The sequence below is a fragment of the Macrobrachium nipponense genome, chromosome 5, assembly GCF_015104395.2.
Source record: "Macrobrachium nipponense isolate FS-2020 chromosome 5, ASM1510439v2, whole genome shotgun sequence".
Lineage (NCBI taxonomy): Eukaryota > Metazoa > Arthropoda > Malacostraca > Decapoda > Palaemonidae > Macrobrachium > Macrobrachium nipponense.
Window position 1 is genome coordinate 65,002,760 of NC_061107.1, and position 19,253 is coordinate 65,022,012.

The following is a 19,253-nucleotide window of genomic DNA, read 5'->3' on the forward strand; positions in this document are numbered from 1 at the left end:
CACAATTTTCGTTGAATTGGAATCGATTTAAATTGATAAAAAGTGAATCGACGCTAACCCAGATTACTGAATACTAATATCAATTTGTGAATATGTCATCGTCAAGTGAGCAGAGCCACTGTGAAGAGAAGTTTTCCCAATACGTAAACTACTCTTCACCTATGGGTGGGAAGCCTCATACGTCATAAGTTAACTCCCTATTTGTTGTTCAAAATCCTTACCTTAGTAAGTGCATTTATATTCCACTGAATTGTATACTGGTTGAATGTGTAATAATATGTTTCAGTACTTTGAACAATTTAAAAAATCAGTCAAAAAGCTACATTTGAAACTGCAATTTATTCTTCATGTCTGTGATTTTGTTTCTTTTCTAATTGGACTGAATTCACAGATATTTTTCTACTGATTAAAATTTTCTACCTGATTAAAATTTCATCAAAATAAAATCTATTTTAATCTTATATCCTCCACTTCATACCTTAATTATAGGTTTGAACGTCTTCTACTGGTATTAAGTTATTGTTTCCCAATGAGCGCCAGTTGTACAAGATTCCACAGTCTTCTCAAAATTCACGGTATTATGGATAACCAACTGGATCAAGGCCGTAGCCCTTTTGTTCCCTTAACCTTGATGCTACAGTAATGCTTTTTATCTTCCGCTCTCCTTAATCTCTTCCACACCACCTGATATAAGCAGTTCATTTTTAGTGTCAGAATCCTCTATCTGCTTCCTCTTTCCTTCTAGTTCTCCACGTGTAGAGTAGGTGGATGAACACCTTTCAATGCCCCACCCATAAAAAAGAAAGAATTACTCATCTATGAATAAAATTGCAACTTTTAAAATTCAATATTACAGGATATATCACACTAAATTCACTTCCTCTCACCAAAATATTTCACTTCATCTCACCAAAAATTGCATCTTTTTCCGATTCTCGCCATTTTGAAATATCAGTCTGATACTCAAGTTGTTTTCACGTCATCATTATGGTTTCTGCAAGTCCATTTTTCTACGTTTAAAAAACCTTCCTCCTATTACTTTTCGCCCTTTCACATTCACCAATACGTCCCCTTAAAAATATATTTTGCCGACTACTCTTCAAACCTCAAAGCCCTTCCTTTCAATTCTTCTTCTCTTCCTGAATGCCATTGTCGTAGTCTTAGCCGACCTATTCTCATCCAGACCCCTTCCCCTCCCACATCCCGGCCCTTATAACTTCCTAACCAAGCCGCACCTCCCATTCTCTCCAATGCTTGACTTCTTTATTTAGCCTTTGATCTCGCCGAAGTTACGGAGCCTTCTCGGGGAAGGTGGGGTTAAGGAAATCCTGGGGGGAGCAAGGTAGAATAGAGGATCCGTCGTCAAGAGAGATAAAAGTAAAGAGAACTAAAAAAATAATAAAAAACAAACAAAATAAAATAAAACAGAATTGGACAAATGATATGCTACGGCTACTGACGTGAACTTTTGCAAGAATGGGAGTTTGAGGGTATTTACAATAGGGACCCAACGTCACATATCTTATATAGATTTTTTTTTTTTCAAGGCGTAAAAGGGAGCATCTCAGCTACACGATTTATTATCAAACTACTTGTATGAGAATATCTCGGTAATAAAAATGAAAATGTTGCGTGCAAAACTCATTATTTTCTATGAATATAGAGTAGAAATGATCATTACTATAAAAATTCACAACTACCGGATAAAATAACCATACAAAAATTAAAACCCAAACATTTGATTCAAAACTACAAGTAAACCCGTAGGTTTCATTTCGGCGAGTATGGGGGCGTATCATAATTTCTCTTTCACGCCCATAAGAGAGAAAATGGTAAAAAAAGTGGAACAAAAATGCTGTCATACAAAGTCGGTGAGATCAGAGACAAGAAGAGGAACTTCTAAACCTTAAAATATAATTATATTTCTCTGTACGCCCAAGAAAATTTTTTTCAACAAAATGCAATTTCAAAGAAAAAAAAATAACTCATACTTCCATGATTAAAAAGTTGGAAACAAAATCAACTTCCCGATACATTACAAGTAACTATTTCAGGAAGAATCTGCAGGTTCTATGAATTAGTGCTTCTAAACTGATGTGAACTGGGTTCAAATTTAACGAATTCGTAAATTTCATCCAACTAAAATACATGTATAAAAGACCATACTTACTATTCCACCTACGAGATAGCGAGAAGAATTCCAGACAGTGGCCGGTGGAGCAACTGAAAAGAAATATTTAGCATATTTAATAATACGGCTAGAAAAACATGAAATGTAAATATTCAAAACGCTGGTTGATATAACATTTTTAATTTCTTTCCCAGTAATCAAAATTCCACGCCAGAAGCGAGAGTGGGCAAAGTAACTCGATAAGAATCTGGAAATCCCTTAAAAATGTTAAGAAATTTGGTCAAGGGGAAAAAATCGCACAACAAAAGGAAGGTGCCGTGGGCTTTAAAAGAGCTAGAAAGAATCAGAAAGTGTTGAAAGTGGTGCAGTCGTGGCGTACGACGTTAAACTTCGCATATCTATGCTCTGACTGCTTAGCCGTCACCTACCGTTCTTCTCTCTCAATTCGTTTGGCATTGGCTACGTAACGCTGTTACTTTAAATGATTAAAAAATGCTTCAACTCGTAGTTTCTTTTGGCTTCAATTTTCATTTTCACGCTTCAAGGCTTTAAAAACCTCTTATTGCACTATCAAATTCTTCATATTTACTAGGAGATAGTACTACATGTTATTCAAACTTCAGATTTTTTGTTTTACGGATCTGACATACCATTCTCCAGCCTGATGCAGCAGCTTCTTAGATTTTCTACCTTTTAAGACAAGATTACTGTTAAGGGTTGTTATACTTTTTCCTAAAATAATAATCATTATGAATTTGACAACTGCATTATACGATGCCCAGCCATTTCCCAGCTGTGTTTCGACAAATAATTTCAATGAGCGTCTTGCGTCCTTGAACTCGGATAACTTTGATGAACATGAGTATCTTCACTTAATGAGGCTTCACGTTGTCACAAGGCTCTGCACCAGTGAGCTTTCCACTGCCTCTAATGCAAAACAAGTAAAAATGGCGCCCAAGTTTCTTCGGTGCAACCGAGTTTTCAGTACAGCGTATATTGCTGCAAGCAACTCTCAGCCATAGCCAATGAAACTCTCAGCCACAGCCCGGTGGTGGCTTGTTTGTTGGCAACTACAACGGTGCTAGACTTACTATCATGGCTAACTTTAACCTTTAAAAAAATACACACTTCAGAGGCTAGAGAATTGCCATTTCAGTATGTTTGATGATTGGAGGGTGGATGATCGACATGGCAATTTGCAGCCCAGTAGCCTCAGTAGTTTTTAAGATCTGAGGGCGGACAAAAACAGTGCGGATGGCCAGAAACTTATCTCAATGGTGTCTTTTACAGAAAACTAAAAAAAACCGGATCATCTTCCTGGAACCTCTGTTGATGCCGATGCTCGTAGCTTTCTGACGTCTGTTTTGCAGTTTTTTAATGCAAAATTTCAGCTTGCTATGTATATAATCACTAGATTCTAAATATTTTCTCTCGTTCTATCGTTTTCGCACGAGCATATTCTGGGAAAACTTGATTTGGCAAGTCGAATTGCTTTTCAGGCTTTCATTATATCATTATATATATAATAAATAAAAGATAATATAGAATGAGTCTTCCAATAAATCCATAGTTATGTAAATGTACATATATTAAAATCTAAAACTGCAAGGATAGCTTTCGGAATCTGTAAGGTTCCCCTTCACATGGATGTGGATTTATTTCTCCAATAATAACAACAACAGCAACAACAACAACAACAACAACAATAATAATAATAATAATAATAACAATAATGACTAAATGACATGCTACCCATTCATCAACTTCCATGCCCACTTCGCCTCTCCATTTGCTATGGTGGCATTTAATTGCTATTTTCTCTACTGCACTAAAAGAACGATTCTCCTTATCTTAGGCAGCCAAGTGACACCAGGGAAGCCACAACTTCCCACATTTACTCAAAAGGAAACACTTCCTTTTTAAACTGCCAACTTTGACACTGTATTACAATTAGTACAGACATTCAACAGAATCTGAATAAAATATATAATACGCTTCTAATTAATGAATATCGATGTAAGGCTTCTTCAAGTACCTCAAATTAAATAAATTATTAATTACTACAATAGGTCTTTCTATTACTATTTTTCATAAAAAGTATTTTCTTCATAAGAGCGTAACTATATCAAAATGGAACCGAATGTCATCTAAAGAGGCCAAAACTGTTTTCGCCAACCAGAAGTTCCGGGAAAGAGCAAATGCAATTAAATCAGTTAAACAATTAACCCTGTCAAAGCCACCTGACTGCATTTCCTTAACATATAACCCAAAATGGTGGCAGCAAGAGACAATGTGGTTAACGAGGTGTTCGTAATGTGACAATTTGGAGCACTTATCTCTACACTAAGATAAAGCCTATGCCACACGCAGGAACATGCCAACGTTGTGTTTCACTAACCTATTCTGTTACAAGATGAGATACGTTTGGAATATTAAAAACCACTTTCACCCTCCAAGTGCAAATACATTTATACTTACACACAAATGGAAGCCATGTTAAAATATTGCATATAAAACTATATATATACTATATATATATATATGATAATATATATATATATATATATATATATATATATATATATATATATATATATATAGATAATATATATATATATATATATATATATATTATATTATATTATATATATATATATATATATATATAGAATATATATATATATATATACACACACACACACACGTGTGTGTGTGTGATTTCCACATACATGTTGATAAGCGTTGAGCAATTTCAACCAACCTGGTATAAATACTACTTTCCATCTGGGAATGAACACTGTGAGGTTAAGATCACTGGCCAAAGGGGGTGTGGGGAGGGGGAGAAGGTAAAAATTACAGAAAATGACAAATATTAGTGTCTAATTCATAGTTTTCCGGGTCGTCGATGCCCTCTAAGTCCAAGTTCACCCAGATTGGGAGGGGGTGAAATGTAAAAATAACAAAAACAACAGATATCAGTTTCTAATCCATAGTTTTCGAGGTTGCTGAGAAGAACAGCGACACTCCCGATGCCCTTTTAACCCTCTCGTGATCTGATGCACGCAGAGCGTCAATAAATTTTTTTTTTCTAAGTGTGCAGATGATGCGCTGGGCGCGTCTATGTTAGTTTATTTTTTTCCGAAAAAAATCACGAAAAAAAGTGTCAATCATACAATACGTAGTTGATGCCACTGGGTCGACAGATGATGCTGCTTAGCTTACTTAGCTATGATAACAAAACATTAACATAAGTAGGTTGGAAAATCTGAAAATTGCACTCCGTAAAAAAATTGCATTTTTTAAATCAATTACAGCTCATTAGCAAACACATTTATAGCAAAAATGGCAATGTCGAAAATTGCATTTTTCCTAACTATACAAACCTGAGGTCCTTTAACAATAGGAAGTAGCTAGCGGCAGCTGGAACGGTCGTAAGCTTCGAACAAGGGGAGAACGGTAGTTAACTGCTTGTCCGACAGTGCGCGCGCCCGCGCGCCTGAGAGGTGAAGAATCACTTTTGCTTTAGGGCCCATGCAAAAAAATGCAGAGTGAGGGGTTGCATGATGGTGGGACTATATGTAAAGGACCTCAGTTTGTATAGTTAGGAAAAATGCAATTTTCGACAAATTGCCATTTGTTCCGACACGAATACAAACCCTCGGTCCTTTAACAATAGGAAGACTCACTTCTTGGTGGGAGGAATCTGAGTCTTTTTGGTGAACAGACTGGTGTTCGTCCAACCTTGGAAAGCCTCCCTGGTCGTAAGAGCGAGGGAGGGGTCCAAGCCTCTGTCCGATTGATCGGGGTGTGCACCGCAGGATCAATGGTCAGACCTCTGGGCCAAGTACTAAGAGAGAGGCAAGCATATCTTCGTACCAGCAAGCAAGAACTTGTTCCTGTTTGCAAGAGGCAACATAAAGTATGGGTTTGTCTCAAGCTGGCATCCCACTTCCTCCCCTGTTGGAGGAAGTGGTGGATATATGCTCCTATCCCTAGTGAAAGGGATAGATGGGGCTCTGTTGAGTAGCTCGCCTGCATCTCGTCCTTATCCAGCAGGGTGACGACCGTGTCCCTCTAACCACAGGTAGAGGGGAAGAAAAAGATGGGAAGAGGAGCCAGTCACACTCTCATTCACTCATCCATTCTTACAGTCACACCAGGACTCGATGCTGTCCAGCCTGCGAGGGTCTGGGTTTCGCTACACAACGTGTTGAGCAGCCACCACAGGTCCCAAGGAAAAAGATCCAAGGACCTGTGGGGGCAATATCCCGAAGGTAGAAGGAGGTGCATGTGGTCTGGTTGGACCAGACCCCAACCTGTCAGTACCTGCGCCACGGAGAAGTTCTTGCGGACAAAGCAGCATCTCCTTCGCATCAAAGGCGGTGAAGTCCATTAGGGAGGGGATTGTGAACGACTCGAACTGATCGTCAGGGACCGAAGGGTTCTGAGTCTTCGCTACGAAGTTCGGTACGAAATCGAGCGTCACGGATCCCCATCCCCTGGATGCTTGACTTCGCAGGAAAAGTCATGCAGTTCCTCAGAGGAAAAGAAGGGAATAGTCGCATGACCTATCCCTCTTCTCGACTTCGGTGATGTCCAGTACCACATACTGGTCTGTCCGTTTTGCCACGAAGAGTCTCGCATTCCTCCTATCCCCATGCAGCGAAGTTCTCGGTAGTGGATAGGACACCGACACTCCATGGTGGGTTGGGGTCGGATAGGTATGGGTTACTGTGACAAGCTATTAAGACGAAGTAATGATTGCTCCGTAACAACCGAACTAAGTCCACAGCGTAGTTCGTAACTGACTCGGGCGCTCTGACAGCTGCCGACTGACTGGTTCGGTATCGGAAGTGAGGCAAGTTGTCCAAGCATCCGAGTAAGTCACGTGACCTTTGCCTTTTAAAGGGTTATGCCGAGAGACCAAACAAATAATGTATTTGTTTGTCACCAATGCCGGACGGCGAGGGGTGATGATTCTTCCTTAAGGATATGCTCAAAAGGCGAAAGTCAATTGCCGTCTAGAGACCTAGGTCCCTGAAGGCAAGACACTCTCATAGTAGTTGAATCTCAGCTAAGGAGAAACAACACTATGTAACATTGAAGACGAAGGTATGCAATGAATGCAACCTACGTCTTCCAGCTGAATCGAGAGAAGGAATCTCAAGATTCTGAACCTGTGCTTACAAATGACTGAAAACGCTAACCGCTATTTCATTGCTGTCCGGTGAGAAGTCGTAGTTGCAATGAAAGCGGGGCGTTCTTCAGTAATGAAAACACAGGGGAGAGCCGCCTGAAGAACTGCTTCTCATGGGCTGAACGTTTGGAAGTAGAGCTGGCAGGTCTGGGAGTAGGCGATGTCTTTCAATACATCTGCTATTCCAGGGTGAACAATGAACAAATGCACACCTCCGAATAAGAGAATATTTTGAGGACAAACTCAGATTCCGCAAAAATCATTCGCATTATCGCAGTGCGATGTAGCAAGAGACTATTACAGAATTCTGTTACCGTGCGGTAAACAGAAAGATGAAAGTCGAAGAGATATCTCTGTTGTAAATTCTCGCAATACTGAAGGCGATGAATTCGAGCGTCACAGCAGTAGATGGTCATTCATGTATGCGAGAATCCCCGTTAATCAGAGACTTAAGTCCGTGATTGTAGGGCAGAGATACGGTTGGTATTCAATCAAAGCAGGGGAGAAAGACATAACCAACCGTGCATCTCGAAGCGGCAGCTGGTACTGAGTTGCCTCAGGCAATTCAATACGCAGTAGCTGTCGCTGACTCGTCATCCGAGTTGCCAAGTAATCCATTCCACGAAGGAATGCGTTCAGCTAGAACCACCGAGCATAAAAGATATGCTCGAGCAATTATATTTAGGCAAAACGAATTCGGTAAATACAAAAGCAGAAATGGTGTTGTCGTGACAAAACCACCTAAGTATATAAAAAATTGAAACTGGAAACTCCTGGGGGGTTGCAGGCAACCCCGAGTTGCAGTTCAATTAGAATACTCTTCATCTAAGTCGCAATCCGTAGGAGTAACTAGGATATGCGCCTACCCCTCGGACAATTCAACTGCTTTAGAGAATCATGTTGCGAGGTTAATATACGTAGTATATTTGTAGGATTCTGAACAACGATCTCCATCCTAAATTCTTTTCCTTCAAGAAAACAAAATAAGGATTGGAGATCGACCACCTTCGATCTCTATTAAAGAGAGTGAAGGAGAAGTCTTCCTCGAAGGAAAGCTTCAATGGTGAACAGAATACCGAAGACGATAGTTCAAGCCAAACTGGATGTTCCCATCCGTTCTTCTCCATTCCAGGTTGGTCGCCTACTCGTGAGATACTCTTCTTTCAGCAGCAGGACTTTTCTTTCCCCCAAATGCTAGAAATTCCAGGAATGAATAGCATAGGTGAGGTTCCCGATTATCGCGTAACAATTATCGGGGATTCTCGTCTCGCTCACTTTGGACCGTGGTCTCGCCTAAGTGTTTGGAGATCGTAAAAAACTCGACACTCTGAATGCGCTAGAAATTCCGTAGAATTCTAAGCACTCTGCGAAACCCCCACCGAATTCGTCAAAACGATATCGGCTGGTGGTCCTCTACGATTCCCGTAGAAATCGAGGATGGGGCAGGATCCCTCCTCAACGACTGGGGCTTACGTCAAGTAGGACCCGAAGGTCCCCCCCCCCCCGGTAGCGCAGTCCCAACGTGGGATCCTACAGAGAAATCTCTGTAGGATCCCTCCCATTTCCCTCGTAGCCGTAAGGAAAGAGGGAATGAGGGAGGAATTGGATACTCTCTCGCCTTCCCAAGGGTCTGCTGCCACTGCGAACGTCGTCTGGGTGGGGCTGATCGACACCTGACAGGAGAGAGCCGATACCATCCTCCGACTCATTCCAGTCCTCATCGAGGTCGAAACCTCTCAGGAGGACCGAAGGGGTATTTAAATACGGTGTCCAAAGACACGTAGAAACGCGGTCGCAGTAGAGGTGGAAGTAGCTTGTTCGACCGGCCAGATCTGAGAGAGCCTTCTTATCCGGAGATGAGAGACTCTGGTTCAAGACAGAATCCGCAAGCTCCGATCGCGGCAGACCGCCGTCGGTTTGGGTGCCCTCTCGGGCCCCAAAACGACTCGAGCAGAGACGTGGGGTCTGCTGGTGGGGAGCGGCGATCCTTCCCCGAGGTCGTTGCGCTGACGAATCAGCGCCACCCATAACCTCGACAAAGTTCCTCTGGATCTCGGAAGTCATAGCATCTTGCAGAGTAGGACCGTCAAGCCCCTCGAACAAGAGCATTCCGAGAACCTCCCCCTTAACTTAAGGAGGAGGAACTGCTATAGACCCCTCTCGGATTCCTCCTGCCACTTTGCGCGTACGTCCTGATCGGTCCGAAGATCGTACCTGGTACTTACAGTGTCGTGACGGGATCGTGCGGGGCATGCCCCTCACGATCACCCCACTGTGCCTCGCTCTTCCTGGTGCAAACCGAGGAAGTTGCAGGCACGGGAGAGGAAGACATGACGCTCCTCTTTCGCTCGCTGGCAGAACCAGCGGGCTTGGAGGGCTGCAGGCGATCGCCAACTTGCAGGCCTAGTCGAGCCGTTTCCCAGGGAAACGGCTGGACCGAGAACAGCGGCCCCGATCTCGTGTGCAGAGGAGCTGCTGCTGGTCCCCCTATCCGCCCGGTCCCTGTGGGAGCGGCGGTCAGGAGACCTGCAGAGACCACTGTCGTCGGTAGACCGGTGCGTGTCCTCGCGGCGCGTCATACCGCTGGTACCAGCCGAGGCTGGCACCAACGATCGGGAGGGGGGAACCTCTTCCCAGCCTCAGCCCGTGGCTGGTCAGAGACAGTCACGTCTACCAGGGTTACCAGCTGGTCGCTGCGAGAGCAGCCGCTGGCCTGGCGAGAGTCACATGAGCGGCTCTCACCAGCTTCTGCTCCGTGCCACGGTCCTGGCGCCGAGCGAACTCTGGCGCCAAAATTTTGGCTATACGCTCTCCCGCGGGAGATCGTATACTCAGAACTTCTCGCGAACGAGACCCCGAGCCGGAACATGGCGTAGCGGCAGCGCCGCAAACACCAGGCGAGGAAGTACCGGTGGTAGTCGGCACGCCTCTGGTCCCTGTCTTCTTCTTCCTTGCGGAAGGGGAGACGGGCCCTGTTCCCTAAAGAGCAGGAGGATCGGCAGAAGAACCCCCTCGTCCCACGGGAGTGGAACGAGCCCTTAGAAGTTCCCGAAGGAGCCTTCTTAGGGGGGAAACCCGGGTTACCAGCTGGTCGCTGCGAGAGCGGCCGCTGGCCTGGCGAGAGTCACCTGAGCGGCTCTCACCAGCCTTCTGCTCCGTGCCGCGGTCTTGGCGCCGAGCGAACTCTGGCGCCGAAACTTTGGCTGCACGGTCTCCGAGAGAAAGCGTACACTCTGGATCTCTCTCGCGAACGAGAGACCGAGCCGGAACCTGGCATAGCGGCATCGCCGCTAGCACCAGGCGAGGAAGTACCAGTGCTAACCGGTACTCCTCTGGTCCCCGTCTATCTCTTCCTTACGGAAGGGGAGACGGGCCCCGCTCCCGAAGGAGCAGGAGGACCAGCAGAAGGACCCCCCATCCCACCAGGGTGGGACGGGCCCTTAGAAGTTCCCGAAGGAGACTTCTTAGGGGGGGAGGCAACCTCCTCCTTCTTCGGCTTATGGGCCTTAGAAAGTCGAAGGGGAAGAGGCCCGGCAGCAGCAGACGATGAAGACGAAGATGACACCTTCCTCTTCTTCTTACCTCTTCCTTGTCAGCTCATGCAGGACAGTCGTCAGGTCCTCCATCCAGGCCTGAAGCAACACGGCCCGACTGCACCTGTCCGGAAGGACCTGGGACTGGGGAAGACACACAGTGGGCAGGACCAGCATGGACAGGCGCGAGGAACCAGGAGCGACAGGTACAGCAACTAGCTCAGAAGCGGGCAGGACACAGCTGGCAGCGGTTAGACCCAGAAGGGGACAGCCAAGCCAGCAGCAGGAACCACATCAGCGGCAGGTACGGCAGGCACCAGCCATTGCCTCGTAGAATCATCGGCAGCCAGCGGGAACCTGGGTACTGGCGGCCGGTCCAGGGGCGAGCTGCTGGAACAGCGGAAGTCTGGGGCAGGCAACACGAAGAACACAGGCGGCGGCAGCATACCCCCCCTCGGTACGGCGGCGACCGGCCCTAGTAGCGGCAGACGGCGTCACCGACACAGCATGGGGAGTGTAGACCAGGCGGGGGGGAGCAGCATAAGCGGCCGTGGAGGTAGTAGTGGAGACCACTCCATGGGTCCACCCGCCCCAGCCACTCGCTAGACGCTGCAGCAGCCCGTGGATGCTAGGCACGCCCTGCAGCCGCAGTGGTCCATACATGTCCAAGGTCGTCTCCCACGGATGTAGCACCTGCAGTAGCACAGACAGATTAGTAAGAGGGGTTCCCTCACGCACGGGGGAGAGACATGCCCCACCCCGAACGCAAGGAAGACCCAAATACAAAATACAACGAGGAAGCTGAGCGGGGGGCAGGAAAGAAGACGAAGAATCGGATACCAAGGGAGTTGCGGGAGAGCTTTCCGACGACTTCCTGGCAGACCTTCGCTTCCCCTACCCCCGCACAGCAGTGAAAAGTAATATGAAAATGAAACAGAATACGCACTTGCGATTCACTTCATAGAACTTAAAGGATCAATTCGGGTAAGAGCGGAAACTTGACCAATAATAATATGATGCTATCATAAAATATATGAAAAATGGAACAGAATACTACTTGCGATTTCACTCTCAACAGAAAATAAATGTAAGGATCAATTCCCGGGTAAGCGGAAACTTGATCAATAATAATATATCTATCATAAAATATATATGAAAATGGAACGAATACTGCACTTGCGATTTCACTCTCACAGAAAAAAATCGTAAGGATCAATTCCCCGGGTAAGAGCGGAAAATTGATCCAAAATTAAAATTGATGCAATTAAATAAATGAAAATGAAAAAGAATACTGCAATTGCGAATCCACTTTCATTGCATTCTATTCATAAAAAAATAAGAGGCTCGTGCCGAGCGCATTCACGCTCGGCTAGGCAACGAACGCACAGGGCAAAAATATAATGAAAAGAGTACTTACATTTTTCAATTACACACTTTCGCCCAAAATACATGACTCGGAGCGAGCGCGCCCGCCCTCGGCACCGAGACATAATTCAAGGGTATTAATTTCATGAAAAGAGCGGAAAACCGCCGCATCTACGGCGATAGCTCCATGTTGGCTCAATTAAGTAATGAAAATGAAAACAGTGTACTTACAGTTTCATTTTCCAAGTCAAACAAACCATTAGTAGAAAACAATATAAACAAAGCATACGACGATGAAGCGGGCAGAGAGCGATGACGAACATGTCCTTCACACCCGCAGCCAAAAGCAAAAGTGGTTCTTCACCTCAGGCGGCGCGGGCTGCGCGCACTGTCGGACAAAAGCAGTTAACTACTGTTCTACCCTTGTTCGAAGCTTACGACCGTTTCCAGCTGCCGCTAGCTACTTCCTATTGTTAAAGGACCGAGGGTTTGTATTCGTGTCGGAACAATATTGCTTCTACGTGAAAGATCAAACATTTTCTACACAATTGAGGTATAAACAAACTCCCCAAACCTAAAGAAAATTGCCATTAGGAATATTTTCTATGGAGAAAATGTTATTGTTATAATACAATTAAGTTTGTTCATACTTACCCTGGCAGATATATATATAGCTGTATTTCTGACGTTCCGACCAGAATTTCAAATTCGCGGCACACGTAGTGGGGCGGTCAGGTGGTAGTACCCATTCCCGCCGCTGGGCGGCGGATATCAGGAACCATTCCCATTTTCTATTCATATTTATTCATGGCCCTTGTCTCCTGAGGGGAGGAGGGTGGGCACTCTAAGTATATATATCGCCAGGTAAGTATGAACAAAACTTAATGTATTATAACAATAACATTTTGTTCATGAAACTTACCTGACAGATATATATATAGCTGAATCACACCTTCGGATGGGGGTAGAGACAGACTAGGATTTTTTTAGGAAATTTAAAATAAAATAAAAGATTATCTTATTGGTTCCTTACCTGATAGCAAAGTAGACTATGTGATTACTGTCACCAAAAGCCTGCTTATGCTTTATCAGAGTTGCCAGCCAGGTGTTGACTGTAGTGCTGGTGCTCTCTGGATGCTCTGTCAACGGGGCGGTTGACCACAATGCGACAAGACCATCTAGGCAAACATATGGCAGTAACACAGCAACCGACCACCACCTGACCAACTAACTCACAAAAACCCTGATATTAACACTATGGAATGGGAGATTTTCACAGAAGATCTCACCATCAACAAAAAACACAATAAACTAACCTAAAACTAAGGGCTAAGGATAGGGAGAGAGCTACCTTCAGCCCAAAAACTGTGTCTGCCGAAATGTAAGGTCCCAAAGAACTACAGTTTTCTCGTAAATCGTCCTCACATCCCGGAGGTAATGTGAGGCGAATACTGAATTGCTCCTCCCCAGAAAGGTGCTATCAAGAATATCTCTGATAGACATGTCCTTTGGAAGGCAAGAGAGGTAGCTACGGCTCTGACCTCGTGAGCTTTCACTTTAAAGAGGCTCATATCAGTCTTCTGGCAAGATGAATGAGCCTCTTTAATGACGTCCCTCAAGAAGAAAGCAAACAGCATTCTTCGACAACGGTAAATCCGGTCTCTTCAACCGAGCACAGAGATTACCTGAGGGACCCTTATCTCTCTAGTCCTATTCACATAGAAACTTGAGAGCCCTGACAGGGCACAGGGCTCTCTCTGGTTCTTGACCCACGAGACTCGATATTCCTTTGATATCGAAGCTCTTTGGCCAAGGATTAGACGGGTTCTCGTTCTTAGCCAAGAAAGAAGGGTTCAACGAGCAGACAGCGCTGTCTCCCTTGAAACCCAATAGGCTACTGAACGCTTGGATTTCACTAACTCTCTTCGCGTCGCCAGAGAAGTTAGGAAAGCGTTTTCCTCGTTAAGTCCCTTAGAGAAGTTCATTCTGGAGAGGCTCAAAGGGACTAAGCATCAGATGTTTCAATACCACATCTAAATTCCATGAGGGCGGTCTTGCTTGTGGAATTTTGGTAGTTTCAAACGACCTTAAGAGATCGTGCAGATCCTTATTGTCGGAAAGGTCCATTCCTCTGTGGCGAAAAACGGCAGACAACATACTCCTATAACCCTTGATTGTAGGAACTGCCAATTTTTGCACATTTCTTAGATGGAGAAAGAAATCCGCTATCTGATTCACAGAGGTCGTGGAAGAGGAAATTCCTTTCCTTCTTGCACCATGCCCTGAAGGAAGACCACTAGACTGGTAGACAGCTCTTGAAGAGGCTCTTCGAGCATTACGATTGTCTCGCAGCTGCCTTTGAAAAGCCTCTCGCTCTGCCAGCTTTTCGATAGTCTGAACGCAGTCAGGGCCAGAGCGGAGAGGTTTTGGTGAAAACCTTTTGAAGTGAGGGCTGTCTGAGTAGATCTCTCCTCCAGGGCAACGTTCTTGGGAAGTCCACAAGGAACGTCATGACCTCTGTGAACCACTCTCTTGCTGGCCACATTGGGGCAATCAGAGTCAACCTTGTCCCTTCTGACGCTGCGAACTTTCTCATTACGTCCCCCATGATCTTGAATGGGGGAAAGGCGTAAAGATCCAGGTCTGTCCAGTTCCAGAGCAACGCGTCCACTGCAATTGCCCCTGGGTCCATAACCGGGGAGCAATACAGAGGAAGTCTCTTCGTCCTCGATGTAGCGAACAGGTCTACTAAGAGGACGTCCCCACAATTTCCATAACTTTTGACAGACTTCCTGGTGCAAGGTCCATTCTGTTGGCAGAAGCTGATTCCGGCGGCTGAGAAGGTCCGCCCTGACATTCTGAACCCCTGCCACGAATCTTGTCAGGATCTTGATGTGCCTTGCGTCCGCCCATAGTAGAAGTTCCTTCGCCAGGAGAAAAAGGATCTGGAGCGAGTCCCTCCCTGATTCTTTATATACGCAAGGGCTGTGGTACTGTCCGAGTTGACTTGACAACCTTGCTTGACAGTTTCTCTTCGAAGAACTGCAGCGACAGGAATATCGCTGCCAGTTTCCTTTACATTGATGTGCCAGGCTACCTGTTCCCCTCTCCAGGAGACTGACACTTCTTCCCCCCCTAGTGTTGCGCCCCAACCGGAAAGTGGAAGCGTCTGAGAACAACACTAGGTCGGGGCTCAGAAGATTTAAGGAGAGGCCCTCTCGTAACTTCTGAGGGTCGAGCCACCATCTTAAGTGAACTCTTACATCGTTGGAGATCCTTAGGGATCGCATTCAGGTCCCCCTTTCGACGTCCATTCTTCCGCAAGGAAGAATTGAAGAGGCCTGAGGTGCAGTCTTCCCAGCGAGACAAACTTTTCTAGTGAGGAAATGGTGCCCAGCAGACTCATCCACTCCCCTCACCGAACAAGCTTCTCTCTCTAGGAAGGCTGCGACTTTCTCTAACCCCAGTCGCTGACGTTCCTGGGATGGAAACGCCCGAAAAAGCCACTGAATCCATCTGAATCCCAGATACACGATGGACTGTGTCGGGGTCAGATGCGACTTTTCGGTGTGACCAACAGACCCAGAGACTTTGCTAGGGCTAGCGTAAACTGAAGGTCCTTCAGACACTTCTGCCTCGACGACGCTCTGATCAGCCAATCGTCGAGGTAGAGGGATATCCTGATTCCTGACGAATGGAGCCACTTCGCTACATTCCTCATAATCATTGTGAAAACCATTGGGGCCGTGCTGAGACCGAAACAAAGGGCTCTGAACTGCAAACCCTGTTGTCCAAGACGAATCTCAGGTACTTCCTTGACAAGAGGGTGGACTGGGACGTGGAAGTATGCGTCCTGCAGGTCTAGAGACACCATCCAGTCGCCAGGTCTCAATGCTCCCAGCACCGACTGGGGCCGTCGGTCCATTCTGAACTTTATCTTTTCTACAAAAAGATTTAGCCTGCTCACATCCAGGACCGGGCGCCAACCTGATGACTGCTTTGGCACAAGGAAAATCCTGTTGTAGAAGCCCGGTGACTCTAGGTCCAGGACTTGTTCCACCGCTCTTTTTCGACATCTGGTCTAAGAGATCGAAAAGAACCCTTTTCTTCTCTCCCTGATAGGATGGAGAGAGGTCTCTGGGAGTCGAAGTCAAAGGAGGAGGATGAAGAAAAGAAAAAGGGATCTTGTACCCCCGTTCTACTATCTTGAGGGTCAAAGGGTCCGCTCCTCTCTGCCTCCAAGACTCCGCAAAGAATTCCAGTCTGGCCCCGACTGGTGTCTGAAGGGAGATCTTCACTTGCTGGTTTTCGGTTTGAATGAAGCTCTTCCTCTTGGAAACCTCTCCCTCGAGGAGCTGCTCTCGAGGGGGGTGCCCCGCGAAAGGGTTTGACTTTCTTCGGGGTTTGCTGAAAGTTGACGTGGAAGGAACCGCTGGACGTCTTGAAGATTGAACCAAGAGGTCCTGGGTCGCCTTCTCTTGCAAACTCTGTGCAAGATCCTTTACCATAGCCTGGGGGAGAGATGGTCCGAAAGAGGCGCAAAGAGCAAATCCGCTTTCTGAGCGGGAGATACCGACTTAGCCGTAAATTGCACAGCAATGCTCTTTTCTTTAGGAAAGCAGTTCCAAAATTCGAAACTAGCTCCTCCGAACCATCCCTGACGGCCTTGTCCATACATGACAACACGCTGGACAGCTCCCCCAGACTGAGAGAATCAGGACTTCTAGACTGACGGTCCAAAACTCCCAGACACCAGTCTAGGAAATTAAATACGTTAAGGGTACGAAGAAGACCCTTCAAGTGGTGGTCAGTCTCAACTGGAGTCCAGGTCACCTTAGCCGACGCTAAGAGAGACCCTCTTGGGCGTCCACTAAACTGGAGAAGTCACCCAACGCGGACGAAGGGACCTTTATCCCGACATCCTCCTTGGTCTCATACCAAACTCCTCCTTTCCCTGCGAGTCTAGAGGGTGGATGGGCGAAAGTGGTCTTGCCCTGATCCTTCCTTCTGGACATAAAGTCTTGGAGTTTCTTAAACGCCCTCTTGGTCGACAGAGACGTTTTCATTTCAACGAATTCAGGGGTCTTTACGGTCTTAGACGACGAAAGTTGTGAGGGAGGAGACCTAGGGGCTGTAGGCTGGAACTTGTCTCCGAATGCTGAACGTAACAGCCTAACAAGAACCTTGTAGTCCGAGATAGCCGAAGCTACCGGCTGTTCTTCCTCTATGGAACTCCCAGGACTACTATGCTCCCCTTCCTCCCTAAGAGGAACTGGAGAACGCCTATCAGGAGAGGGAGTACGTCCCTTAGGCTCAATCCTGAATAAAGACTTCCGTTGGTTGGAAGTATCCACTACAGGTACGGAAGCAGCCGTACGTTGCTCTTTAGACGCACGGACATCTTCCGAAAGAGAAGCATCCTTAGAAGCCAAGTTAACTGTCTTAACTGAAGCTCCCCTTCGAAAGGAAGAGCGAGCTTCCTGAAGAGCAGCGCCAAAAGCGTCCTGCTTAGAGGAGCGGGCGTCCTGCTTTGCAGGCTCCAAACGCTCCTGCTTCGCTCGAAAAGCGTCCTGCTTCACACGGCGAGGCGTCCTGCGGAGCGTCCTCAAAAGCGTCCTGTCTAAGACCAGAAGCGTCCTGCTTCGAACGCCGAGCGTCTGCCGAGCGTCCTTTAAAAGAGTCTTGAAGAGCTCTCAAAGCGTCCTGTCTAGAACGCCGAGCGTCCTGCCGAGCGTCCTCAACCGCTACTTGCCGAGAGCGCAAAGCGTCCTGCTTCGAACGCCGAGCGTCTTGACGAGCGTCCTCTCCTGAGAGACTACAAAAGATCTGCTAGGAGAGCGAGAACGTTGACGATCCGGAGCGGAGAGAGAGACGAGCGAGCTGAGAGAGAATGAGTGGCCGCTTCGTCCTCTTGACGGGGGGCAGCCGAACGTCCTTCCTACGCCTAGACTCGACTGCTGCTGGGCAAGTCCTCTGAGCATCAGCGACGTAATCTGGTTCCTGAAGGGACACAAGGAATATCCTTCGTAGGTGACGAAGGAGCAAATGAAGGGGCAGGACTGAGACTGCGAGAAGGCGAGGGGCGAGGGGACGCCTCCTTCTTCTAGCAGGTACAGCTATCTGCCTCTCAGGTGAACACGCCTGTGCGTGGAAACTAACTTCCTCATCGGTAGAACGCCTTCCTCCTCTCTGAGGAGGAAAGGCGTCAATAAGCGTCCTCTGACGAAAGAGGAGACATAGAGTGAAGCGTCCTCAAAAGCGAAAAGTCCCTTTTCAACGGACGCGAGTCTCTCGAGCGCTCCACCCTTGCGCGGGAGGACGCTTCGGAGGACGAAAAAGCAATCTTTCAGGATACGCGCTCGTGCGCGCTCCTTGGCAGCCTGGGATTTAGCAACAAGGCCTGCGAAGGGACGCCAGATCGGTGGGGAGCCCCGTAACCCTCTTGCGGCTTTCGACATACCCACTCCCTGAGTCCTGGGAGTCCGATGAGGTCTAGGCCTAGAGGCATTATGGGGCCGATCTGACGCCCCCTCCACAACACTAGGGGCACTGACACAAACTTTCAACTGGGCCGGTTTTCTAGGGCCAAAACTTAGATTCGAGAGCACGAATAGACTCTAGAATCAGAGAAAGGGTGGTTACCTTCTCCAGACACCAGCACTGGGGCCCGAAGGCAACAAAACAGGATTAGGTTGGGCAAAATCTACTGGTGTTAGAGGAGGAGAAATGTTACTATCCTTACCTTTAGTAGAGCTGCCTTTAGAGGAAGACCTCCTGACTCTATCGCGCTCTAATTTACGCCGATAGGTCTCATACATCCTCCATTTATCATCATCCAAATCCTTACATTCATTGCACCGATCATCAACCACGCAAACATGCCCCCTGCAATCCATACAAACTGTGTGAGGATCAACTGAAGGTTTAAGAAGCCCTCACCTACATTCACTCCTCACACACACTCTGAAACTTCCCGAACTTGATCCAGACATACTGAATCCAGAAAAGTCAATCCAAAATCAAAAAC

At 46.7% G+C, this 19,253-nt stretch overlaps 1 long non-coding RNA gene across 1 annotated transcript in view; it reads right to left on the reverse strand.

Annotated features, from left to right (window-relative positions):
- LOC135215100 (uncharacterized) overlaps window positions 1-19,253 on the reverse strand; it is a 281,968-nt gene that overhangs the window by 122,922 nt on the left and 139,793 nt on the right. Inside the window, exon 2 of the long non-coding RNA XR_010314567.1 lies at window positions 2,171-2,223. This is a non-coding gene — a long non-coding RNA (uncharacterized LOC135215100). The remainder of the gene's footprint in view (window positions 1-2,170; window positions 2,224-19,253) is intronic.